Below are 26,587 nucleotides of genomic sequence, written 5' to 3' on the forward strand. Positions count from 1 at the left end.
AAATATAGTAATTCATATCGAGCATAGGTCTACACATGCATTTCCGTTGTTCCGTTTGACAATCCACAATTAAAATCAGCATTCACATTCATAACTGCATTTTCAACTCTCAGTCATCTTGATAAATCTTGATCACCTTTACTGCAGCTTATACATCGGGTTACCTGCCCTATGACGTCAGCATCTCGCACCGCCTACCCTGACCCCATAGCTTATGCGTAAAGTAAATTATGTATAAATAAAACCAAAGAAATGAGAGCTCCCATTGCTATGCAATTCGAATATTGCTAATGTAAGTTAAGATAATTATTCTCAAAAGAACCAAATCGGCATCTTTAAGAGAGTAGAAAGTAGGTGGTCGGCGAATGACACGACTATTGTATTTGAGAGAGAGAGAGAGAGAGAGAGAGAGAGAGAGAGAGAGAGAGAGAGAGAGAGAGAGAGAGAGAGAGAGAGAGAGAGAGAGAGAGAGACTAGTGATTTTAGAGTTTGTACTTTGAGAGAGAGAGAGAGAGAGACTAATGACTTTAGAGTTTGGACTTTGGAGTTTGGCGGCTTCTAATTTGCACTTATCTGTTGGGCACTCGCGACTCGCGGTCTAAGAAGCTAGTGTACTGTTTACCCTAGTGCCTACACTTCTCACTGTGTAAACTCTTTTGTGAAAGGAGCTTGGAAGCAAAAACTCAAAATATTGGTAAATCAATCATCCGAAGTTCCAAAATTGGTAGGTTGGAGTATTTTATTTAACCAATGTAATCTATACACGCAATGATGAATAGAGAGTAAGATTCATTTATCTCCTATGATCCTCCAATTTCAAGGAATCTTAGCGTAGCGATTACACATTATCGTATGCTTCACTTGCTTACCAAATATATGAACCATATTTTTTTCCTTGCGTTTGAGATAACGTGTCCACTGATTTACAAACATCTTTCCTCTATGATTATTGCCTAACTTACAAGCTGTGTCCTTACCTATACTACGCGGGGGGGGGGGGGGGGGTCAGAATTTAACCTTCTTAGACTACCGCTTTCTTAGTGATAGGGTTAAAACTAAGGGTGATATATGGCATGGCTGTCATCATTCACACACCCCAAATCAATCATAAGGAGTCCATGTTGGGTTGTATGTATGATAGCAGCCACCTGCATGTATGATTATGGCTAACTTAGAATACGACAGTGTAAGGGGGGGGGGGGGGGTCCACAGAGTGGCGTTAGCCCCCCCCCCCTCATTAGGTTAGTAGGTAAGGACATGGCTTGTAGGATAGGTTAGGGGGAAAAGTTGGTATTTTTGTAGTGAATTACAAGGCAATGTAACCTAGGAAAAAAACTACTGTTTCTTATAGAAAAAATGACGATCTCTTCAAAAATGACACTCGTTTCCGTCGCAAATGAATAGTTTCAGAAATATATATACATCTATATCCTACGATAATAGGGGACCCCCAGTGGGAACTCGGGGTTTTGGGTGGGGAAAACATACTGGGGAAACGAAATATAATTGTTTTCCTTTAGTAAATAACGTGAATTAAGCGAATTTGATGTTCATTTCAATCGGAAACAAACTGATCAACCAATTCGGATAACTTTGAGATGCACGGTGTCACTTCTCTTACGAACGAACGATAACATTAGCAACGTTACCAATAATACGCAGTGTTACCAACGTTGACGTATGGTACACAGAGTTACCAACGGCACGTTGACATTACTAAAGATAGTAATGATAGATATTTCCATATATTAAATAATTTCTCCATATAAGTTTTACTCAATATATAAAAAGTACAAAAAGGGCACAGAACCTAACAAACCCACCTAACCTAGCCTAGTAGTATGACAGGTCACAAAATAACATTTGATCTACATCGGACGTTGGCAGCACTGGTTACTGTATTTTTTCATGACACAATCTTTGTAACGGCACCTCCAAAGTTTATCCAGATATACTGTTTTGTATTTTCCTCCGGTTATTATAATTTCAAGAAGGTAATGTATAGAGAAGAAAAGGCTTGTTTTACGTTTATATATCGATTCCCCAGTATGTTTTCCCCACCCAAAACCCCGAGTTCCCACGGGGGGTCCCCCATTATTGGAGGATATAGATGTATATATATTTCTGAAACTATTAATTTGCGACGGGAACGAGTGTCATTTTCGAAGAGCGCGTAATTTTTTCTATTAGAAACAGTAGTTTTTTTCCTAGGTTACATTGCCATGTAATACACTACAATGAAACCGAAAAGTTGAGGTTAGTTGATGTCCATTTTTAATCCACAAGGGAGGAACTGGCCGCTGACATACAAAGGCTCAGGAATTAGGGTTATTGTGTTGGAGAAAAAGATGAGCGAAAAATACACGTCATTTGGTAGACTTTAATCCAATAGGTGCTAGGCCGGAGAATGCTGCTAAGGACGATGGCCACGTCTTGAATTCCCTGATTTTGTTATAAAACTAACATTTCATTTACTAATATGAAAGAAATTGTCCAATATTTTTAAATCTGTGAAATGTCCTTGAAATTTAGATTTATAACCGATAGTCAAATCTTGCATATGTTAAAAACATATTAAAAATAACTTTGATATAAAAAGTTTTTCTATTTGTTGGGCTTGGTAAAATATCTTTATTTTTTATTTTCTATTTCAAAATGGCAATAAATTGTTAAAAATCATGCAAACAATGATAAAGAATATTCAATAATAAAGTATGTGTGGATTGGATATTTGTATACATATAATATTATTATTATTGCTTGCTAAACTGAAACCCTAGTTGAAAAAGCAGGATGCTATAAACCCAGGGGCTCCAACAGGGAAAATATCTCAGTGAGGAAAGGAAAAAAAATATTTTGAGAAGAGTAACAACAATAAATATCTCCTATATAAACTATAAAAACTTTAACAAAACAAGAAGAGAAATAAGATATTAGAGTATGCTTAAGTGTACCCTCAAGCAAGAGAACTCTAACCCAAGATAGTGGAAGACCATGGTACAGAGGTTGTGGCATATATATATATATATATATATATATATATATATATATATATATATATATATATATATATATATATATATATATATATATATATATATATATATACACACACAGTGGAACCTCTACACACAAACGTATCTACATCCGAATTTTCCAACATCCGAAGTAAAATTCGAGCAATTTTTCGTCTACACCCAAATTTTATTTCGACACTCGAAGTAAGCAATTTTCCTTGTACCGGTTGTATCCGAATTTTTCGACACGCGATGTACAATTCGAACACATTCCTACTCTACACCCGAATTTTTTTTCGACACCCGAAGTAAACAATACCCGTACGCGTAGATGGTACTCATAGCGCCGGATATATTTTTTATTTCCGCCGAAGGCAGCACTTCGACCTCGGATGGACCCTCAATTAGCGTGGCTTGGGTCATTCCTCTGTTCTCGTCGGCTTCGTGTGGTTGTGTGCTGTGCGTTCTGCTATAAACTGTATTTTAATCGGGATTTTTTATGTACATCCTTTTACGGTTTTTTAAGTAAAGCATGGGTCCTAAAAGGCTTAGTTTCGCAAGTGGTAGTGGTGAGAAATGGAAGAAGGAAATGCTTTCTTTAGAAGTAAAGCAAGAAATTATTGAAAATCATGAGCGTGGTGTCCGCGTTAGTGAACTTGCAAAAGAATATGGCCGAAATATGTCTACGATCTCGACAATCTTGAAACAGAAAGAAGCCATTAAAGCAGTGAAGCCTTCTAAGGGGATCACCATCATTTCAAAACGTCATAGCCCTGTCATAGAAGAAATGGAACGACTTCTGCTAATCTGGATCAAAGACAGAGAGATTGTTGGCGACACCATCACCGAAACTATCATCTACGAGAAGGCGCACGCCATCTTCACTGACTTGAAGGAGGCGAGCTCTGGTGGTGATGCTGGGGAGAGTTCAACCGAACCTTCCTCAGACGATTTCCAGGCATCTCGTGGCTTGTTTGAAAAATTGAAGAAACGGTCCGGGATTCATTCAGTTGTTCGCCACGGAGAGGCTGCTAGTGCAGACACAAAGGCTGCAGCTGACTTTGTGAAGAGCTTTGAAAGGACCGTGCAGGAAGAAGGCTATGTAGAGCAGCAGGTGTTCAATTGTGATGAAACCGGGCTGTTTTGGAAGAAGATGCCCAGTCGAACCTACATCACCGCCGAAGAGAAGAAATTGCCTGGGCATAAGCCAATGAAGGATCGGTTGACTCTTGCCCTATGTGCCAATGCTAGCGGGGACTTTAAAGTCAAGCCCTTACTGGTTTACCATTCAGAGAACCCTAGGGCCTTTAAGGCACAGAATGTGGATAAGGACCAGCTTCATGTTTTCTGGCGATCCAACTCGAAGGCCTGGGTCACTAGGCAGTTCTTTGTCCAATGGGTTAACCAAGTTTTCGGTCCTACTGTGAAGAAGTATCTTCATGAGCAGAAATTGCCTTTAAATTGCCTGCTATGCCTTGACAATGCACCTGCTCACACCCACCCCCCCGGACTTGAAGATGATATCTTCGAAGAATTCAAGTTCATAAAGGTGCTGTATCTTCCACTGAATACCACCTCTATCCTCCAGCCCATGGACCAGCAAGTCATCTCGAACTTCAAGAAGCTCTACACCAAGCACCTATTCAAGCAGTGCTTTAATGTCACGCAAAGCACAAACTTAACTTTGCGTGAATTTTGGAAAAGCCACTTTAACATCGTGCACTGCTTGAAGATCATAGATCAGGCTTGGGTGGGATTAACTTGACGAACCCTCAATTCTGCCTGGAAGAAGCTGTGGCCTGATGCAGTTTCTCCCCGAGATTTCGAGGGTTTTGACCCCGAACCTGATCCTGTGGTGGGTGCAGCGGAAGACGTCGAGGAAATCGTCTCCCTTGGCAAGTCCATGGGTCTGGAGGTCAACGTAGATGACATCACGGAACTCGTCGCCGAACATCACGACGAACTTTCTACAGAGGAGCTCAAGGAACTCCATGCTATGTCTGAGCACATGAGTGATGAAAAGGAAGTGATCGAGGAGGTAGAACATGTGTTAGGTTCGGCGCAAATAAAAGAGATGTTAGGAAAATATCAAGACGTGGTCGACTTCATCGACAAATACCATAAAAAAAATTGCAGGTTTGTCGTGTAGTTGCGCAGTTCGATGATGTTTGCCTAACTCATTTTCGAAACATTCAGAAAAGCCGTACCAAGCAACTTTCTATCAATAGCTTCTTTAAAAAAAACTACGAAGCGAACTCATGATGAAGAGGAAGGAAGTGGTTCAAAGAAAACGGCAATGAGTGAAGAGAAAAAATTCAATCACTTTTAAGTGTAGAGAGTGAAAGTGATTAAAATTAATCATCAAAAAGAAAAGAAGAAAATGTAAAAAAAAATATAAAATATAAAAATGAAAAAAAAATAAATAAGCTAAGTTAGGTTAAAGTTCACTTAGTGTAAGTTAGAATAAGTTACGGTAGTGTACGTTTATCATAGTCACCCTCTCTACCTCCTCGCCGCCCGTCTGTCTCCTCTCTGCGTAGCAAAATGGACACCTGCACTTGATAATTTCTTGATAATTGTTCTTTTTTACATGTCTATTATCTAATTTAGAGTGCATATTGTCATGTGTAATTATGTGTAGTAATTTATTAAGGAGTTATCATAGGTTTTTGGGCTCAACCACGGATTAATCCTATTTCAATGTATTCTAATGGGAAAATTCGTTTCTACATCCAAACATTTTCTACACCCGAAGTTGGTTGTGGAACAGATTAAATTCGTATGTATATATATATATATATATATATATATATATATATATATATATATATATATATATATATATATATATATATATATATATATATATATACATATATATACAGTATATATAAATTGTCCAGTAGTTACATTCTCATTTACATCCTCCAGTAAGCTGTCCAAAAACTTTTTTCTCTGCTGGCCTCTTGCTCTTCTCCCCTCTATCTTTCCTGTAAAGCATAAAAGTTTGATCTTTTCTCTTCTTATATATGTACAGTATGTGTATTTTTACATATGCATGCTGCAGCAAACACCAGTACTGTATTATATACCTTGAGAAAACAAGGCAATAGAAATAAAATTAAATGAATTTATACCTGTTTACTTATGTACATACCGTATTTACAGGCTTCCTTTTCATTTTCAGAAGCAAAATTTTTCATGAATGACAACATTTCATCCTAGGCACCAATGCCTTGACCTTTTAGAATAAACAGGATACAATCTTAGTTTAGTCCTTTCCAATTGTAGCATAACGGTGCTGTGTCCCAAGGTGAGCCATAGTTTGACAAACAGCTATTTGAAGGAGAAGACAAAGGTGATGCTTGGATAAGGGGGTTGGGGAAGAGGTTCATCCTTTATGAAAAGCACTCCTACTTGCAAACATAAATGTTCTTCTATCAAGAGGCTTGTCAGTATTTTTCTTATACATTTTGAAGGAATCAAAAACTGCAATGTCGAAGAGATTCATGAAGAATATTTTCCAATATCTCGTAGATATTTGAGCTGCATAATTATACATCCTGTCACTAAGCTCAAAATTCCCCTTCAGATTTTGTAATCAGTGATAACTCGAGGTTTTACATTACCTTTATTCCTTCATAGATACAAACTTTTTAGTCCTTTAAATGGATTTTGTTCCGTAACCGAAATACAAACCACGCTATTTACAAAGGGTTTACTTCTAGCGCAGCTGAAATGACGAGCCAATAGTTTTTAACGAGGGTTAATTACCCCCGCGCTAGTTAGCGGGGGGTGGGGAAGGGTAGCTTGCTACCCCTCCCCCCTCCACACACCGGTGACTTGCTTCACTTCACTTTTGGCTCGGCGGTGATCAGACGTGTCTGCTCATCGCCTTCGTGACAGCCTTTAATTTTCTGCTTTTTCTTTTCAGCGTGTGTGATTGGTTGGAAGTTGACCTTCAGTTATTTTCTTTACTATGCGTACATGCCCTGGAGTTGCTGGCCGTCCTTGTGGGACTTTCATGTCGGACGTTAATACGGATCCTCACACCCTCTGCCCTCAATGTCGGGGCCGACGGTGCGACCAGGATAACATGTGCCGTGAGTGCAGGGAGTGGTCTGCCTCCCAGTGGGAGAGGTTTGGCCGTCGGCGTAAGAAGAAGTCCAAGAGAGACCGTTCTCCTCCGGGGTTAGCCTTGAAGGAGGAAGGTTCTCGGGACTCTTCTTCCGCCACCCAAACCTCCTCCGAAGCTCCCCCTCGTCCGCCTCCTAAGGAGAGTCGTCCGAGTGGGAGCGCAGGCCCATGTTCTGTTTCCCTACCCCCGGTGGGGGGAGAGGGCGTCGCCTCCCATAGCGAGGCGGTTCCCCCTCCTCCTCCGGGGGAGATTATTGATAATAATGCCTTATCCAGTGATGATCTTTTACAGATTTGGTCGTCCCTGGGGCTTAAGGGCTTGCCCTCCAGGGTCGCTCTTATTGACCTTGTCTCGTTGGGGGCCGCTGTTAAACAGTCGCCGGTGGTAGCAGAGGTAGACCCTCTGTTTATTGTCGACGTCGTGGTGACAGAGGCCTCCGACGTGGCTGGGCCTTCCGCCGCAGGTGCTGTTGCTGGTGATGGTGCTCAAGGCTCTCCTCCTCCTTCCGTACATCCTTTGAAGGGGGAAGTGAGTCCTTCGGTCTCGACTGCTGCCCAGCTTCCTTCTGAGGGAAGTGTTTTGACGGAGACTCCCCTTCGGAGGACCGATGGTCCCGACGATCTCCCCCGGGGCCGCCTCCTCCGTAAGGCTCACCGCCCTCTACGCCACAAGGGCCTCCCTTCCCCTTACAGGGGGACTAAGAGGCGCCTTTTTGGGTCTTCGTCCTCCGGGGGGGACTCTCCTCGTCAGCCTCAACCGACTGCTCCGCCCTCCTTGAACCTCTCTGCAGACCGCTCACCATCTCCTGCCGGATCTTCGCCTTCTGGAGAACTCGTCACCCGACGGGCAACGGTCCCTTCGGGGCTAAGGGATTCTTCCCTTACGCGAGCAGTGCTAGCGCACAAGCGCTCTCCTGCTCGCCAGCGCTCACCTGCTCGCCAGCGATCTCCTGCTCGCCAGCGCTCTCCTGCTCGTCGACGATCTCCTGCTCGCCAAGACTCTCCTGCTCGCCGACGCTCACCTGCTCGTCGGCTCTCTCCTGATGTTCGCCCCCCTCGCCAGCGCTCTCCTGCTCGTCAGCTCTCTTCCGAGCGTCAGCGCTCATTTGAGGACCATCGCCCTGCGGTCTTTGACCACCCTTTAGTTCCTGCTGAACTCCCTGCTCACCATCCGCCTGGTCCTGTGGCTACGCAACATCGTGCTGCACGTGTGGCAGAAACACATGTTCGCCAACGCGCCAGCGATCTTCCCGTTCCTGCTCGTGAACGCGCCGCGCCACCTGTCCTCTCACAGGACACGCGTCGACCTTCTGCTCGCCAGCGATCACCTACACGCCAGCGATTACCTCCTCGCCAGCGTTCACCTGCTTGCCAGCGCGCACAGGCGATCTTAGTATCGCCTATTCAACAGCGACAACTAGCGCGCCGACGTTCGCCAACGCTCCTGAAGGAACATGGTTCGCCAGCTTCTAGCTCGCCATCGCGCGATCGCCCACCTGCAAATGCTGCTCGCCATCGCTCGCCATTGCACGATCGCCCTCCTGCGCATGCTGCTCGCCATCGCACAACCCTGCACGATCGCCCGCTTACGCATGCTGCTCCTCATCGCACAACCCTGAACGATCGCCCTCCTGCGGATGCTGATCACCATCGCACCCTATCACGCGATCATTCACCTGCGCATGCTGCTCGCCATCGCTTACCCCTGCACGATCGCCCACTTACGCATGCTGCTCCTCATCGCACAACCCTGAACGATCACCATCGCACACCAGTGCGTCGACATACCACAGTTCGTCATCGATCGCCTGTGGATCTACATCACCAGCGATCTTCCTCACCTACGCGGCAGCACGATCCCTCGCCGTCGCGCCAACGCTTGCGTTCGTCGCCTCGGACACATGTTCATTTACCTGCCCACCCTCGCGCCCGCGCGATCGCTCGCCTGCGCGCCCGCGCGACCGCTCGCCTGTGCGCCCGCGCGATCATCCACCTGCGCGCCCGCGCGATCGCTCGCCCGCGCGACCATTCACCTTCGCGCGACCATTCACCCTCGCGCGACCATTCGCCCTCGCGCGACCATCGTTCGCGGAGAATTCCACAGCCGGTGGTAGCAGCAGGGACGCGTGCTCCTAGACGGCACTCGGGATCACCTCCATCCAAGCACAGGTTGGTAGTGCAGGACGAAGACAGGTCAGTACAGCATTCTTCCCCACCTTCGTTTCAGGCAGGTACCGTCGTGTCCACTCCAAAGGATCGCCCGATCCCTTTCACTTTAGCGAGGATTTCGGACTCTGTGTCCTTGGAGCAGCAGACTTGGTTTGGTCCGCTGGCACGGGCGTTAGTGAGGGTTATGAAACCAGCACTCGCCGGCCAGGGTAACAAACCAGCGGCTATCTCCTACGCTGAAGAGAAAGAGAGGAGTGGACTTCGTGGTGACTTCCCCCAGGGCGAAGTTGGTTCCCAAGAGGTCGGTCTCGAAGGTCCCTTCTCCTGCACGAGTACTGTCTCCTCCTCCCGTGGACGAGGCCTTTCCATCCTCAGGTGAGTCCAGTGGGGCGGTAGTCTTCCCCTCGGCACCAGGGGGGGAGACTTCGCTTCAGGCAGGAGAATCGTCTCGTGAGGAAGGGGCCCCTCGAACCTCGTTGTTGGGATCCTGTATCCCTCCCAGGAGGGAACCCAAGGATTCCAAGACCATCCCTAAATCCTCTACAAGGATTCGTCAGGAACCCACGACTACCCAGGGGAATGTCCACGTATCACCCCAGGAAGAGATTCCTGGGGCAGGAGACTTAGCTGCCAGCCCGCAGGGAGGAGAACAGCAAGAGTCCGAACATGCCTTCTGGCAGGTCCTAAGCCTGATAAGGCAACTTAACAGACTTACGGATCCAGTCATCCCCCCCCGTGAAGGCAAAGACACGATTCTGGATGAAGTGTTTGACGTTCGGAAGGCCCCTAAGACCAGTGCGGCTCTGCCCTGGTCTCGGGGGCTGAAGAGTGCCAGGGCTAGGGCCAACGCTCAGCTCGCACTTCTTGCCTCCTCCAGTCGTTCCACTGCCGGGGACAAGCTCATCCCTCCTCCTCGCCTTCAGCAGAGGAGGTATTTCGAGATCCTGGGTGAGCACGACCTCGCTCTTCCTCTCCATCACTCTGTGGAGGAGCTGGCGAAGGGAGTTCCCCTGGAGAAACTCTCTGCCCGGCAGGTGTCGTTCTCGGCGGCAGAGATCCTTAACCACGAGAATGTCGCTAAGTGTGCCATGCAGGCCACTTCTGGTTAGGATCTCTGGGCATCCTATTGCGATCGGAGGACTTGTCCAAGGAGACCAAATGGAAGGCCCTAGAGACCTTCTTGCTCTCGGGCACCCGCTCCATCGAGTTTCTGGCGCACCAGGTTACCACCCTGTGGGCCAACTCGGTGTTGAAGCGTCGCGATGCTGTGTCCGAGAGATTCCATCCGAAGGTCCCCGCCGTAGATGTGTGTAGGTTCCGACATGCTTCCCTTCTGGAGGAGAGCCTGTTTGAGCCTCAAGACTTGGAGCGAACGGCTGAGAGGTGGAGGAAATCCAGCACGGACTCCCTCCTCCACAGGGCCCTTACAACTCGGCCCTATAAGCCTCCAGCCCCGCCACAACAGCAGCAACAGCCTCGTAAGGCTCCCAAACAGGCACCGGCAGCTAAGAAAGTGGTGTCTAAGCCCCAGCCCTTTCCAGCCAAGGTCAAGAGGGGCGGTAAGTCCTCCAGGGGAGGCAAGACTTCTAGGGGTGACGGCCGCGGCCGCAAGCCCTAGGGGTGGCAGTCCCCCTGCGTGTCCACCTGTGGGGGAATGCCTTCAGCGTTGCGTCCGCAGGTGGCAGCAACACGGGGCCGATGCTTGGACGGTCTCAGTGATCGGCCAAGGTTATCGCGTCCCGTTCACGTCATCTCAACCTCCCCTGACAACGAATCCAGTGTCGTTGAGCTCCTATGCCATGGGGTCGGCAAAGGGGCTGGCCCTTCAGGCCGAAGTCGAGACCATGTTCGAGAAGGGTGCTCTCCAGGAGGTCGTGGACGGCTCTCCAGGCTTCTTCAGTCGACTCTTTCTTGTAAAGAAGGCTACTGGAGGCTGGAGACCCGTCATCGATCTCTCGGCTCTGAACAGGTTTGTCAAACAAACCCGGTTCAGCATGGAGACAGCAGACACGGTCAGACTTGCGGTGAGACCACAAGACTTCATGTGTACACTGGATCTAAAGGACGCGTACTTCCAGATCCCAATCCATCCGTCTTCCAGGAAGTACCTGAGATTCTGCCTAGACAACAAGATCTACCAGTTCAAGGTGCTGTGTTTCGGTCTCTCCACAGCTCCTCAGGTGTTCACCAGAGTGTTCACCCTGATTTCATCTTGGGCGCACAGGAACGGCATTCGTCTCCTTCGTTACCTAGACGATTGGCTTATCCTAGCAGACTCGGAGTCGACCCTTCTTCGGCACCGAGACAGGCTTCTAGATCTTTGCCAGGATCTGGGGATCGTGGTAAACCTCGAGAAGTCCTCTCTGCAGCCGTCCCAATGACTGGTTTATCTAGGCATGCTAATAGACACCAATCTCCACAAAGCCTTTCCATCAGACGACCGGATAGCAAGGCTGAGGAGGGTGGCGGAACCTTTCCTCAGGCGAAAAGAACTCCCCGCCCAATCGTGGTTGCGTCTCTTAGGCCACCTATCCTCCCTGGCCCGTCTGGTTCCAAACAGCCGCCTCGGGATGAGATCCCTTCAATGGCGGCTCAAGTCCCGGTGGAATCAAGGATCCGATTCCCCGGACATTCTGATCCCAATGGGGCCTCTGGAACAGACGGACTTGCGGTGGTGGCTGGCCGACGAGAACCTGCGGAAGGGAGTGAGTCTTCTCGTCCTCCCCCCGGAATTGACTCTGTTTTCGGACGCGTCAAAAGAAGGGTGGGGGGCGCACGTTCTGAACCAGAGGGCCTCAGGCCTTTGGTCAGAATCAGAAAAGTGCCTACACATCAACCTGCTAGAATTGAAGGCCGTCTTTCTGGCCCTTCAGCAGTTCCAACGGTTCCTGGCGGGTCACTCTGTGGTGGTGATGAGCGACAACACCACGGTAGTGGCTTATATCAACAAGCAGGGAGGCACTTTTTCGCAACAGCTATCCCATCTTGCAGTAGAGACTCTGAGGTGGACCGAAACCCACTCGATAACACTATCAGCTCGCTTCATTCCTGGCAAAAGGAATGTGCTCGCCGACAGTCTGAGCAGGGCTTCGCAGATAGTGAGTACCGAGTGGTCTTTGGATCCTCAGATAGCCAACAAAGTCCTGACTTTGTGGGGTTCCCTGACGGTGGACTTGTTCGCGACAGCCTTGAACTTCAAGCTGCCCCTGTACTGCTCACCAGTCCCGGACCCCAAGGCACTCTGGCAAGATGCTTTCCAGCAACGGTGGGACAACATCGACGTGTACGCCTTCCCACCATTCTGTCTGATGAGAAGGGTGCTCAACAGGACCAGACTATCGGTCAACTGTTCCATGACTCTAGTAGCTCCGCTATGGCATCACGCGGAATGGTTTCCGGACCTTCTGCAACTCCTGACGGAACTCCCAAGGGAGCTTCCTCCACGACACGAGCTTCTCAGACAACCCCACTCCGGTGTCCCTCACAGGGTCGTAGCCTCGCTTCGGCTTCACGCCTGGAGACTATCCAGCGTCTCCTCGCGGAGAGAGGCTTTTCGCAACAGGTTGCGGAGAGAATGTCTCGGCACCTGCGAAGGTCCTCTGAGGGAGTCTACCAAGCGAAGTGGATGCCACTATTCCAGCAATAGCGGACTTCCTCGTGTATCTGCGAGAAGAAATGCGCCTTTCTGTCTCGGCAGTGAAAGGCTATCGCTCAGCCTTAAGCTTGGCCTTCAGATTGAAGGGCGTGGATATTTCTTCATCGCTAGAACTCTCTTTACTCATACGTAGCTATGAGCTTACCTGCCCCCAGTCGGAAGTGAGACACCCTCCTTGGAACGTGGTTCGAGTCCTCAGGTCTCTCAAGAGACCTCCCTTCGAGCCATTACGCCAGGCCTCCGATTGCCACCTGTCTTGGAAGACGGCTTTCCTACTCGCTTTGGCCTCGGCCAAGCGAGTTAGTGAACTTCATAGTCTCTCGTACGACATCGCCCATTCAAGGGGATGGGGGGAGGTAACGTTCAGGTTCGTTCCTGAGTTTGTGGCCAAGACTCAGAATCCTGGAGTGCCGGATCCTCGGTTCGACTCTTTCAGGATCGCGAGTCTCCGTTCTGTAACAAACGACCCAGACCAGCTGCTACTATGCCCAGTGAGGTGTCTGAGGTACTACTTGAAGAGAACGGCTGCAGTCCGTCCTCATGTGCGAGCTTTGTTTGTGACCACAGGCAGGACAAAGAGGAGGGTCACCAGGAACACCATCTCAGCTTGGATTCGAAGGGTTATCCACCATGCCCTGAATCCTGACCCTCCTCCGTCACGTCGCCCTCGGGCCCACGATGGCCTTCAAGAGAAACTTCTCTGTGACGCAGGTACTTCAAGCTGGGGTCTGGAAGCGTCAAACGACCTTCACAGCCCACTACCTGCAAGACGTGACCCACAGGAGCCTCGATACGTTCTCTATCGGCCCTGTGGTGGCTGCACAACAGCTGGTCTAACCTCAGGCTCCTTTTTGGACAAGTAGCAGTAGGTTGAGGGCGTTGTTACCCGGTCTTAGTCTGCTTGAATGAAAGAGTATGTCTGACCCTTACTTCTTTCTTCATTCTCCCCTCTCTTGGGGAAGCAGCATCCTGGTCCTCGCATAGCTGACCTCGACCTCTGCAGGTAACCCATGCTTCTTTGTGCTCCTAGTATTAAGCTTAATACTGTTGCGTCTCCCATACCCTGACGAGGTGGTATGGGGAACGTCCTATCCTAGAATTCCTATCTGAAGGTCTCAAGGTCAACTTCATAGGACGAGTCACACTCTCCTCCTCACACTGCTTATGTAGGCCACTCGTTCCTAGCGATGCTAGGAACCTGTGAGATACAGGGGCTCCCTCTCTCTAGTGCTGCTCACTGAGGGATCGAGCCCCCGGGCAAGCCGAAGTCAGTAAGGCTGGGGACTTTCCACCCTTCCTAAGGGGTAAGTCACCCTTTGTAAATAGCGTGGTTTGTATTTCGGTTACGGAACAAATGACAAATTCGAAGATAATTTGTATTTTTCCTAACCATACAAACCTTAGCTATTTACACATATGTGCCCGCCATCCCTGACCCCCAAGTCAAGTCCTACCTCTAAGTGAAGTGAAGCAAGTCACCGGTGTGTGGAGGGGGGAGGGGTAGCAAGCTACCCTTCCCCACCCCCCGCTAACTAGCGCGGGGGTAATTAACCCTCGTTAAAAACTATTGGCTCGTCATTTCAGCTGCGCTAAAAGTAAACCCTTTGTAAATAGCTAAGGTTTGTATGGTTAGGAAAAATACAAATTATCTTCAAATTTGTCATATTCCTAGTCTTGTTTTCTATGACTAGATAATTATAATAAGAATAAAAGAAGGATTTCATTGAATCATAATGCGGTTGAGGATCCGGTACCGGGGAGCAGTACAGCGCGAGCTTGCTGTTCAGAGATGTTGTGAACAAATCCACTTTCATGGAACCCCACAAAGTAAGGACTTCATTAGTTACTAGATGATTCAAAGACCACTTGAAGCCCACTATTTGGGTCTCTCTGCTCAGATTGTCCGAGCACATTCCTCTTACTGGAATGAAGCGAGTTTATAGGGACACTGAGTGGTCTTCCACCCATCTAGGCCTCTCTAGATAGCAAAGGGGCTGAGAAAAGCTACCCCCTTGCTTATTTACATATGCCACCACTGTGGTGTTGACGCTCATCAACACCACAGAGTGACCTTACAGGAGCTGTTGAAATTGTTGCAGTGCCAGAATGGTTGCCTTCATTTTTATGAGGTTTATGTGCAGGATATTTTTGGATTTGGACCATAGCCCTTAGGTCATGCGAGGCAGCAACTGAACCCCCATCATTCTGTCGATGCCTTTGTGAAGAGCATCAAGTCCGGGGCGTGGGAGATTTGATATACCCCTCTGCGAAGTTTCTCATTTGACACCCACCCTCTCATGTCTGCCCTCTGCTCGGGTCCCATATTGACCAACAGGTCTTTGTGCTGTGCCCATCTGGACTTCAGGTGCCTCTGGAGGGATCGTATGCACAGTATGCCGTTGGATACCAGACGTTCCAAGGAGGACAGGCGTCCTATTAGACACAACCACTGTTGAGCTGGAAGAGAGTCTCGCGGTAAGAAGGGACTTGCTACCTTCCTTAGTCTGTATCATGTCGTCAGACGGGAATACTTTCCCAACCTGGTGTCTAGAAGCATCACTAGGTATACCAGTCTCTCTGATGGTTGCAAAGAGGACTTCTTGAGATTTGCCGTAACCCCCAGATCGTGATAAACCTTGAGAAGCTTGTCTCGGTGTTGGAGAAGGGTCGTCTCTGAGTCTGCTACGTTCAGCCAGTTGTCCAGGTATCTCGACAGACGATTGCTGATCATGTGGGCCCAGATTGACACCAGGTAGAAGACCCTTATGAAAACTTGAGGTGCTGTTGATAGGCCGAAGCACAGTACCTTGAACTGTTATCATTTGTCTGTGATGATCCTCAAATACTAACTTGATGACTGATGGACTGGGATCTGGAAGAATGCGTCCTTCAAATCCAGTGTGCACATGAAGTCCTTTGATCTGATCGCCTGTCTGACCTGGTGTCTAGAAGCATCACTAGGTATACCAGTCTCTCTGATGGTTGCAAAGAGGACTTCTTGAGATTTGCCGTAACCCCCAGATCGTGATAAACCTTGAGAAGCTTGTCTCGGTGTTGGAGAAGGGTCGTCTCTGAGTCTGCTACGTTCAGCCAGTTGTCCAGGTATCTCAACAGACGATTGCTGATCATGTGGGCCCAGATTGACACCAGGTAGAGGACCCTTATGAAAACTTGAGGTGCTGTTGATAGGCCGAAGCACAGCACCTTGAACTGTTATCATTTGTCTGTGATGATCCTCAAATACTAACTTGATGACTGATGGACTGGGATCTGGAAGAATGCGTCCTTCAAATCCAGTGTGCACATGAAGTCCTTTGATCTGATCGCCTGTCTGACTGTGTCTGCCATCTCCATCTTGAACGGAGTCTTTTGTACAAAATTGTTGAGAGAGGAGAGATTGATGACATCTCCAGCTTCCAGATGCCTTCTTTACAAGAAAGTCGGCCGTAGAAACCTGGGGACTGCCTTGGACCTCAAGGAGAGCGCCCTTCTCCAACATGGTCTGGACTTCGGCCCTGAGGGCCTGTTTCTTCCCGGACCCCTTCATGTAGGAACTGGATGAATTCTGATGTAGAGTCAAGGAAGGGAGAGTTAGTGTGAATGGGTGCTATAGCCTGAACGTATCATGGAGACCATCCACGCCTCGGCGCCGTGTTCGAACCACCTCTGCCACCGGCGTTGCAGGTATCCTCCCATTGGTGGACAGGTGGGAGGTTTGCCCTCCCTAGCGGGAACTACCTCGGCCGCTACCTCTACCTCTTCTTCCTCCTTTACTGGTCTTACATCCTTTGGACTGATCCTTGGCAGGAAAGGACTTCTATTAGGATGTCCTGAGAGCCCCAGTACTCTTACTGCTCCCTTGTGATCTTGTGGGTGGAGGCTCCTGGGTTGGAGAAGTAGGGCCTCAGTGTCATTGTCCTCTGGAGAAGTCAGTCTTGGCTGATCTTCGCATGCTCACGGGTCACCAGATCTTTGATTTGCCAGCTTGCTGTTCATCAGCTCACCAGTCACCGATTCAATGGCTAGACGATCTCCAGTTTCCTACCGATCGCATCGATTGCTGATCGGCATTCGGTGACTCGCCGTTCTTGCTAGGCGACAGCTCTCTGTTCGTCAACTTTCAGTTACTTACTGTTCGCAAGCTCGTGTTCGTCACTAAGCCAGCTCAAGAGCGTTTTCTCTCCCCTTTTTTGGGCTTATGCTACTTCAGTAGCTCTCCCACGTAGAGTTGAAGGAGCTACTCTTGAGAGTCTCTCTTCCGGGAGTGCTCTCATCTAGATAACATAGATCGTCTTCTCACTTCTCTCTTGGGTTTACGCTACTTGAGTAGCCCTCCCATAGAGTTGAAGGAGTTCAATGCAGATTTTCTTCTGGGAACCTAACCCAGCAATTGATTGACAGCTGAGGTAATGCACAAGGGTTATATACCCATGGCACTTAATACCCCTCTTGCCTCTTGGGTTTTGTTTGTTTCTCACAAACAGGATTTCTTCAATTCACGAAGTTTTCATCACCTGTGCAGTTTGAAAAACCCGCAGTCATGATTCCAGGTTTCTCCTTTGAATCCGGCACGTTGGCAGACGTTCATCCCTCATCAATGTACTGTACGTTCTTCACCTTCACTTCGTTCTTACTACAGAAGGAGGCAGATCCCTTGAATCTTTTCTTTCTCCTGCATTGGGAGGCACAAACTCATGGGGTTACCACCTCATTCTCACGTTCTTAGAAGATTGAATTCATTGCTGTCTAACGTGACAGCTATGGCAACTTAGTTGCTAGAATTCCGGTCAACCCCGGGATGGGTGACTCACTAGAACACTAGAGGTTGTCATCTTGTGTACTCCCAGTCTCCGTCAGCCTACACGCCCTTGATCCTTTGTGGGGGAGCACCTTTAGGCTCCACCTGCAAAATCCTTTCCCAAAGAAAGATTTGCCCAACCCTTCATGAGACTCAGTCTTGTCCATGATCTCAGACAATGACTCTCTTCCATAACTGTAGTTCTCCTTTCGGCTGGAGTTGTTCGAAAAGATCTTCCTTTCTCATCTAGAGCAAGGTTTTCAGTACAGTAATGGTAAAACCCGTCCTACGAGCTCGAAATACTCTGCTCATATTTTTCGCCAAGAACAGGGCCACATCCAACGCAATAGATACTCTCTTGTCTCTTCTATCCTTGAGGAGGTGGAAGCGGTCTCTATTTATCCTCTCGATCGGAATATCCGGTCTCATGGGAAGACGCAGTTCGTCAAAATACCGCTGAGCTTTTTCAGTCACTTCTTACAGAAGTCTCCAGCTTAGCCTCTCGTGGAACGAGTTTGATATTCACACCCTGTTATACGAGGGGAAGCTTGCGACCATACAAATAGCCATGGCTTCCTGTACAGGATCGACCACTAGGACTAATACTTCTAGCTCCCCTTTTCAGGACACCCATCTTTAGCCTGTCATATCAGGAAATGGTGCTTCAGTTTAACTAAGCACTAAGAGTTGTCACAAGAGTTTCTACCCCAAGGTCAACCTTCCCCTTCAGGATCAGCCTCTGCTCCGAAGACTTTGGGCGACTAGCTGATCCTTACAGTGTCAAGTTCCTCCTAGCCATCTAGAATTTACCATAACCTGAGGATTGAAGTAATCTCAGAAGAGACCCGACTGTCATATCGAATACGGATATCTATAGACGTGGTCATCAGTCTGCAGAAACTTCTGCAGGTTCGACAAGGCTGCATCAGTCTCCTTCGAATCCAACTTCTTCAGGAACAGCCAGATCCCAGGTCCTTTGGCATCAGGTTTGTTCCGTAACCAAAATACAAACCACGCTATTTACATGGGGTATTACTTTCGGCGTAGCTGAAATGACGAGCCATTAGATTTTTAACGAGGGTTAACTACCCTATCGCTAGCTAGCGAGGGGGTAGGGGAGGTAGCTAGCTACCCTTCCCCCCTCACACACCGGTGAACTGATTCACTTCGCTTATGGCTCAGATGGGGGGCAGACGGCTCTGTCCCGTCTTCGCATGGCAGCCATTAATGTTTTGTCTTTACTTAATTACTTACTTTTTCTTATACTTAATATATATGTAAACATTCTTATGTTTATGTATATATTTGAGTATAGAAATTCAGTAAGTTTCCTTTTCAGTGTTTGTGCTGTGTGTGTAGTGTACGACAACATCTCCGTGTGGTTCAAGGCCCCCACAGTGACATTTCATGGGTCGCGATCTCTCTTGGGCCTTCGGTCCTCCCTTCGGCTTCCGATTCTCGGGCACCGTGGGGATTTGTCATCGCTGGACTTTATTTATTAATCTGTTTTCTCCGCTGTTCCTCCTTCCCTACGGGGAACTTGGTCTATCAGCGTAGGGAACATGGGAGTTTAGTTTGACTACGGTCTCTCTCTCTTGAGGTCGTTCACCCTTTTATTACTACTACGTATTACGGTAGCTTCCTTCCCGTTGCGGGTTGAATTGCTACTCCATTATTTTGTCTTAATTATTTTTAATCAAATTTGATTGTATTTGTTAACTTTTCAGATTATGTGTACTGTAGAACGCTTCCCTTCGGGGTTCATTCGTTCTTACTATTAGTGAAAATTCTTTGATGAATTACATAATTATAATTGTTATAATTCTGTTTTTGTTACAGTTCTCCGCCTTCCTGTGAGTGTCAGTGGGGGAGGAGGGCGCATTCCTGGTGTGTAATTCTTATGTTCTTTTCCCTCTGGGTTCCTCTTCGGAGTGCCCCGGGGGGGAATGAATGTTAACTAATTATTTATTTTATTTTCACAGTTAATTATCTAGTTTTTTGTTTGCTTAATGTGCCAACGAAGCAGAGCTGTCCTGTTTGGGCTTGGGGAGTCTGCTGTTGCCGCCTCCTCTCTAGGACTTCGTCATGGGCGTGTTCCCTTCTCCTAGAGGTTCTCCCGTGACAACTGTCAGCTCCTTAGTTCATTTAGAACGCTCAGGAGGTTGGCCTCCATGGGTGGGTAACTTCCCTTCCGAGGGAGGTTCCCTTCCCATGCATGAGTTTTTTCCCCTTCAGGGGGGCAACTTCTCTTACCTTAATAATTCCTGGCTGGTTTTTTCTTGGTCCTCGGGCGGTTATGCTCTTGGTGCTGAGCGACCGCTTTTGTAACCATGCTCAAGGGGCTGAGCGGTTGCAAGGCCGGACCATGGAATTCGTGCGATTATGCTCTTGGTGCTGAGCGGTCGCACTTGCAGCTACGCTCAAGGGGCTGAGCAGCTGCAGGAGCTCCTCTTCGGAGGGTTGCTCTTTATGGTCAGCTTGCTGATCCAACGGCCCTAAGGGGCGCCTTCATCAGTTCTTCTTGTCTCTTCTACGAAGTGTTCACCTCTCGTTCGCGAGAGACGACACTCATAGAGACTCCTCTTCGGAGGACTCCCATGCTGTTGTTGCTGAAGGCTCAGTTCCCCCCTCCGAACATCCTTTGAGGGGGCAGCTGAGTCCAACGGTCTCTCCTGCGAGTGTCTCTCACCCTTGGGGGAGTTCACTAACAGAGACTCCTCTTCGGAGGACTGATGATGGTGCTCCTGTCCGAGGTCGTCTTCATCTTCAGCCGCAGAGGATCCTCCTCGATGAGAACAGACCGTTGCAGCTGCTTCGCTGACCTGTCGGCAGATTGTTCGCAATTTCCTACACCTGCCAGATCTTCTTGTCTTCCTTCTCTGTTCCTCTCCTGCTGTGGACCAGACTTCTGCTGAATCAACACTCCAGCGACCTCCTGTAGCTGAGTCTCACTGTAGATCTGCTGATCGCCAACTCTTCTGAGACCTTCTGTGTGGCTACGCGCCATGTGCACCAACGGTCTACTGATCACCCACGATCGCCTGCTTGCCAGCGCACATCTGCGCGTCCTTTCCTGATGTGCGCAATGCGCGCCGTTCGCCCTCGCGCCCACGATCTCCGGATATGGGCGCAGGCAAGGAGATTATTCCTTCGCCTCCTCGCTGTCGATCTCTCTGGTTCTGCACCCTCGCTGATATCTTCTGGCCGCGCAACTACGCGCCTACGATCTCCCCGGTTCCTGCCTCGTCGCACGCAGTTCAAGAGGTTCCTACGCTAGCGTACAGGCGCTCACAGGTTCCTCTGGACTCGCAGCGCCCTTCTGGAGTTTCACGCGAACCGCGCGACCTGTTCCAGCGCTCGTCAACGCGTCAGCACGCTTCCACATCACAGCGCGTCGCCCAGGAGCCGCCTAAGCTAGCGCACGGGCGCTCACAGGCACCTCAGGGCTCTCCTTGCGCACCAACAATCTCCTAAGCTCCCGCGCGATTCTTCGCCTGCACGCAAGTGTTTTTCAACGGTCCCACGCTTCAATCGTCATAGGACTCCTATGCGCCCACGCGTTAACTCTCCTGTACACGATCGATCGCTACGTGCCTTCGCCCGCCTACGAGCCATCGCTCGCCAAGACGCGCCATCGCTCGCCAAGACGCGCCATCGCTCGCTTACGCGCCATCGGTCTCCCGGCCGCCTGCGCTCGTCCTTACAACCGCACCCATGCGCACCCATGTTCGCCCGCGCGCGAACCAACGATTTTCCATCGCGCGAGCGCCAGCGCGTTTTCGTCCCCGATTCCTGTCGGGTTTTGCAACACAGGCGAGTCTTCTGGAGCACGTACTTCCAGATCATTGTCGTCACGATCTCCGCCTGTAGACGCAGAGCAGCGCACGTGCAGGAGCAGGAAGAAGCTTCAGAGAGGTCTGGGCAACATTCTTCTCCTTTTCAGGCAAGCCCCATCATCTCTACTCCTCAGGATCACCTGATCCCCTTCCCTCCAGCGGGGTCGCTGACACTGCGTCTGTCAGCCGTCAGCAGAGGAGGTACTTCAAGATTTTGGGGAAGCCTGGTTTAGCTCTGCCTCTCCACCATTCTGTGGAAGGGCTTCCAGGAAAATTTCTCTCGGGAAACTCTCCGCCCGGCAGGCGACTTTCTCGGCTTCGGAGATCTTGAGCCAGGTGAAGGCCGCAAAGTGTGCCATGCAGGCCACTTCGTGGCTGGTTGTCTGGCTTGGATCTCTGGGCATCCTGTTGTTCCAAGGACTTGTCCAAGGAGAGCACCAGGAAGACCATGGAAACTTTCCTCCTCCCGGGCACAAGCACCATCGATTCCCGGCTCACCAAGTTTCGAACTTGTGGGCAAACTCGATATTGAAGCATTGAGATTCAGTGACCGAGAGGTTCTTCTCGAAAGTCCCATCCGCGGATATCGGCAAGCTCAGACACTTCCATCCTTGGAAAGAGCTTGTTTGAGCCCAAGGACAGCTGAGAGGTAGAGGGAATCTCGATTCGCCCCTCCAAGGCGCTTACATCCGGACCCTACAAGCCTCCAGCGCCTCAACAACAATAGCCTCGTCGGCCTAGGACATCGGAACCGGCTCCGGCGGCAAAGACAAAGGTGTCTAAACTGCAACACCCTCCTGTCAGGGATAAGAAGGACGGGAAGTCCTCCTGGGGAGACAATAATCCTAGAGGGAGCGGCCGAGGCCGCAAACGCTAGGATTGGAAACTCCCCTGTCCCCCAGTGGGGGGATGCCTCAAGTTGCACGTTCAGGTGGCAGCAACTCGGGGCTGATTCCTGCATGATCTCCATGATCAGCCAAGGATATCGCGTCCCGTTCATAACATCTCTTCCTCCCCTGACAGCTAATCCAGTGTCGCTGAGCCCCTATGCCATGGAATCGGCAAAGGACCTAGCCCTTCGGGCAGAATTCGAGACCATGCTCTAGAAAGATGCTCTCCATAAGGTCGTCGACGGCTCCCCCCGGCTTCTTCAGTCGACTTTTTCTTGTAAGAAGGCGTCTGAAGGCTGGAGACCCATCATCAGCTCTGAACAAGTTTGTCGAACAAACTTCGTTCAGCGTGGGACAGAAGAGTCGTTCAGACTTGCAGTGAGACCACAAGTCTTCAGGTGCACACTGAGTCTGAAGGATGGGTACTTCCAGATCCCAATCCATCCGTTTTCCTGGAAGTACTTGAAATTCAGCCTCGACAACAAGGGCTACCAGTTCAAGGTGCTGTGTTTCGATCTCTCCACAGCACCGCAAGTGTTCACCAGAATGTTCACCCTGATATCTTCGTGGCCACACAGGATCGGCATCCATCCCCTTCGCTATCTGGATGACTGGCTAACCCCGGCAGTCTCGGAATCGACCCTTCTTCGACACCGAGGCAAGCCTCTGGGACTTTGCCAGGATCTAGGGATCATGGTAAGCTCGAGAAGTCTTCTCTGCTTCCATCTCAATAACTGGGATATTTAGGCATAATTTTAGACACCAATCTCCACAAGCCTTCCCATCAGTCGACAGGATAGCAAGGCTGAGGAGAGGCGCAGAACCTTTCCTCAGACGAGGAGAGCTTCCAACCCAATCTTGGTTACGTCTCCTAGGTCACCTTTTCCTCCCTGACCCGTCTAGTTCCAAACGGCCGCCTCAGGATGAGATCCCTGCAACGGCGGCTCAAGTCCCGGTGGAACCAAGGCAACGATTCCCCGGGCACTCTGGTCCCTTGGGACCTGCGGAACGAATGGACCCGCAGTGGTGGTTGTCCTACGGGAACCTTAAAAAGGGAGTGGATCTTCGCGTCCTTCCTCCTCATTTGATGCTGTTCTCGGACGCAGCAAAGAAGTGGGGGGGGGGCACGTTCTGAACCAAAGGATCTCAGGCCTATGGTCAGAATCAGAAAGGTACCTCCACATCTTCTGCTAGGAATGAAGGCTGTATATCTAGCTCTTCAACAGTTCCAACAGCCCTGGCGGGTCACTCCGTGAGCGACAACACCATGGTAGTGGCTTATTTCAACAAGCAGAGAGGTACCTTTTCATAACAGCTTTCCCATCTTGCAGTAGAGATACTGAAATGAACCGTTTCCACTCAATACCAACATTGGTTCGCTTCGTTCCGGGCAAAGGAATGTGCTCTCCGACAGTCTGAGCTGAGCCTCGCAGTTAGTGAGTGCCGAGTGGTCTTGGGGACCCCTAGTAGCAAGCAAAGTCCTGACTTTGTGGTTCTGTTCGCGACAGCCTTGAACTTCAAGCTGCCGCTGTACTACTCCCAGTCCAAGGAACTCTGGCAAGGTGCCTTCCTACAACGGTGGGACAACATCGACGTCTACGCCTTCCCACCGTTCTGTCTGGTGAGAAGAGTGCTCAACAAGACCAACCTATCGGTCAACCTGTCAATGACTCTGATAGCTCCGCTACGGCATCATGCAGAGTGGTTCCCGGACCTTCTGCATCCCCTGACGGGACTCCCGAGAGAGCTTCCCCATGACACGAGCTGCTCAAGCAACCTCACTGCAACATCTGCCACAGAACCGTAGCATCGCTTCGGCTTCACGTCTGGAGACTATCCAGCATTCCCCTCACAGAAAGAGGCGTTCCGCAACAAGTTGCGGAGAGGATGTCTCGACACCCGCCAAAGTCATCCGCAGAGGTCTACCAGGCGAAGTGGAGAGTCTTCTGTGGTTGGTGTCGTGGGAGAGGTATCTCTCCCCTTGATGCCACTATTCCAGCAATAGCGAAATTATTGTATACCTGCGGGAGGGAATGAGCCTTTCACTCGGCGGTGAAAGTCTATCGCTCAGCCTTAAGCCTGGCCTGCAGGCTGAAAGGAATAGACATTTCCTCCTCGCTGGTTCTTTCTTCGCTCATACGAAGCTATGAACTTACCTGCCCCCAGTCGGAAGTGAGACCTCCTCCATGGAACATGGTTCGGGTTCTTAGGGCTCTCAAGAGACCTCCTTGCGAACCATTACGCCAGGCTTCTGACCGTCACCTGACTTGGATGACGGTGCTCCTGCTCGCTCTGGCCTTGGCCAAGCGTGCCAGCGATCTTCATGGTCTCTCGTACGTCGTCGCCCATTCAAGAGGAGAGGGGGAGGTAACGTTCAGGTTCGTCCCTGAGTTGGTCACTAGTCTCAAAATCTTGGAGCCCAGACCCTCGGTTCGACTCCTTTAGGATTTCGAGTCTCCGTTCTGTAACAGATGACCCAGACCATCTCCTACTATGCCCAGTAAGGAGTCGGAGGTGTTATCTTAAGAACAGGTGGAGTTCGTCCTCACGTGCAAGCCCTGTTTGGGAGCACAGGAAGGATGGATAGGAGGGTCACCAAGAATACCTTTTCAGCCTGGATTCGAAGGGTCATCCATCACGCCCTGAATCCAGACCCTCCTCCGTCACGTCGCCTTAGGGCACCCGACGCCAGAGGCATCGCTACGTCCCTGGCCTTCAAGAGTAACTCCTCTGTGACGCAGGTGCTACAAGCTGGAGTCTGGAAGCGTCAAACGACCTTCACAGCCCACTACCTGCAGGACGTGACCCACAGGAGCTTCGATACGTTTTCTATCGGCCCTGTGGTGGCTACACAACAGCTGGTCTAAACCTCAGGCTCCTTAATGGACAGGTAGCAGAAGGTTGAGGGCATTGTTACCCGGTTTTAGACTGCATGAGTGAAAGATGTATGTCTGGCCCTTACTTCTTCCTTCATCCTCCCCTCTCTTGGGGAAAGCAGCATCCTGGGTTCTCTGCATAGCTGACCTCAAACCTCTGCAGGTAAACCATGCTTCCTTGTGTTCCTAGTATTAAGATAATACTGTCGTGTCCCCCATACCCTGACGAGGTGGTATTGGGAACGTCCTAGCCTAGAATTCCATCTAAGGGATTTCAGGTCAACTTCCTAGGACAAGTCACACTTCGTCCCTCCACACACGTGCTAATGTAGACCGCACGTTCCTTGCGGAGCAAGGAACTTACGAGGTGCAGGGACTCTTTTTCTCGAGTGCTGTTCACTCGGATTCTGAGCCCCCCGGGCAAAGCCAAAGCCAGTAAGGCTTAGACTTTCTACCCTTCCTAACGGGTAAGTCACCCCATGTAAATAGCGTGGTTTGTGTTTCGGTTACGGAACAAATGACAAATTCGGAGATACAGTAATTTGTATTTTTCCTAACCATACAAACCTTAGCTATTTACACATATTTGCCCGGCAGCCCTGTCCCCCAAGGCAAGTCCTACCTCTAAGCGAAGTGGATCAGTTCACCGATGTGTGAGGGGGGAGAGGTAGCTAGCTACCTCTCCCCTACCCCCTCGCTAGCTAGCGAGAGGGTAGTTAACCCTTGTTAAAAATCTAATGGCTCGTCATTTCAGCTACGCCGAAAGTAATACCCCATGTAAATAGCTAAGGTTTGTATGGTTAGGAAAAATACAAAAATCATCTCCGAATTTGTCATATTTTCCTTTCCTCTGGTCTATGTTATCTGAGCAAGAGACCTAGTAAGGAGGTTGCTAAATGAGAAACTCATCCAGGGAGTCAATATCATCGGTTCTTCTCTTAATTGATTTCTCCCTCCAGATGTTGTACCACTCAGCCTCTGGGCTGTGGCCAGAGCCCGAACTGGACTGCCTCTTGAACCTCTCAGAGGTGGTATTGGGAAAGTCTTGGTTACATCAGGTTTTTCCTACATATACTCAGAATAACTTTACTTAGACAGTCACACTTCTGCACAGCTTGTGTAGGCCGCGGAACTTGCGTAGCAAGGTTTTAGCGAGGGCAGGGACTCCTTATTTTTTAGTACTAACATACTCAGATAAGGAGCTCCTGG

The 26,587-nt window shown here is 49.5% G+C and overlaps 1 protein-coding gene across 1 annotated transcript in view; it reads left to right on the forward strand.

Annotated features, from left to right (window-relative positions):
• Window positions 1–510: 510 nt before the first annotated feature.
• Window positions 511–26,587, forward strand: part of LOC137642885 (zinc finger protein 624-like) — a 142,524-nt gene continuing 116,447 nt past the window's right edge. Inside the window, exon 1 of the mRNA XM_068375752.1 lies at window positions 511–724. The gene's annotated coding sequence lies outside the window, so the exon portion shown is untranslated. The remainder of the gene's footprint in view (window positions 725–26,587) is intronic.

The sequence above is a fragment of the Palaemon carinicauda genome, chromosome 6, assembly GCF_036898095.1.
Source record: "Palaemon carinicauda isolate YSFRI2023 chromosome 6, ASM3689809v2, whole genome shotgun sequence".
NCBI classification, from domain to species: Eukaryota; Metazoa; Arthropoda; class Malacostraca; order Decapoda; family Palaemonidae; genus Palaemon; species Palaemon carinicauda.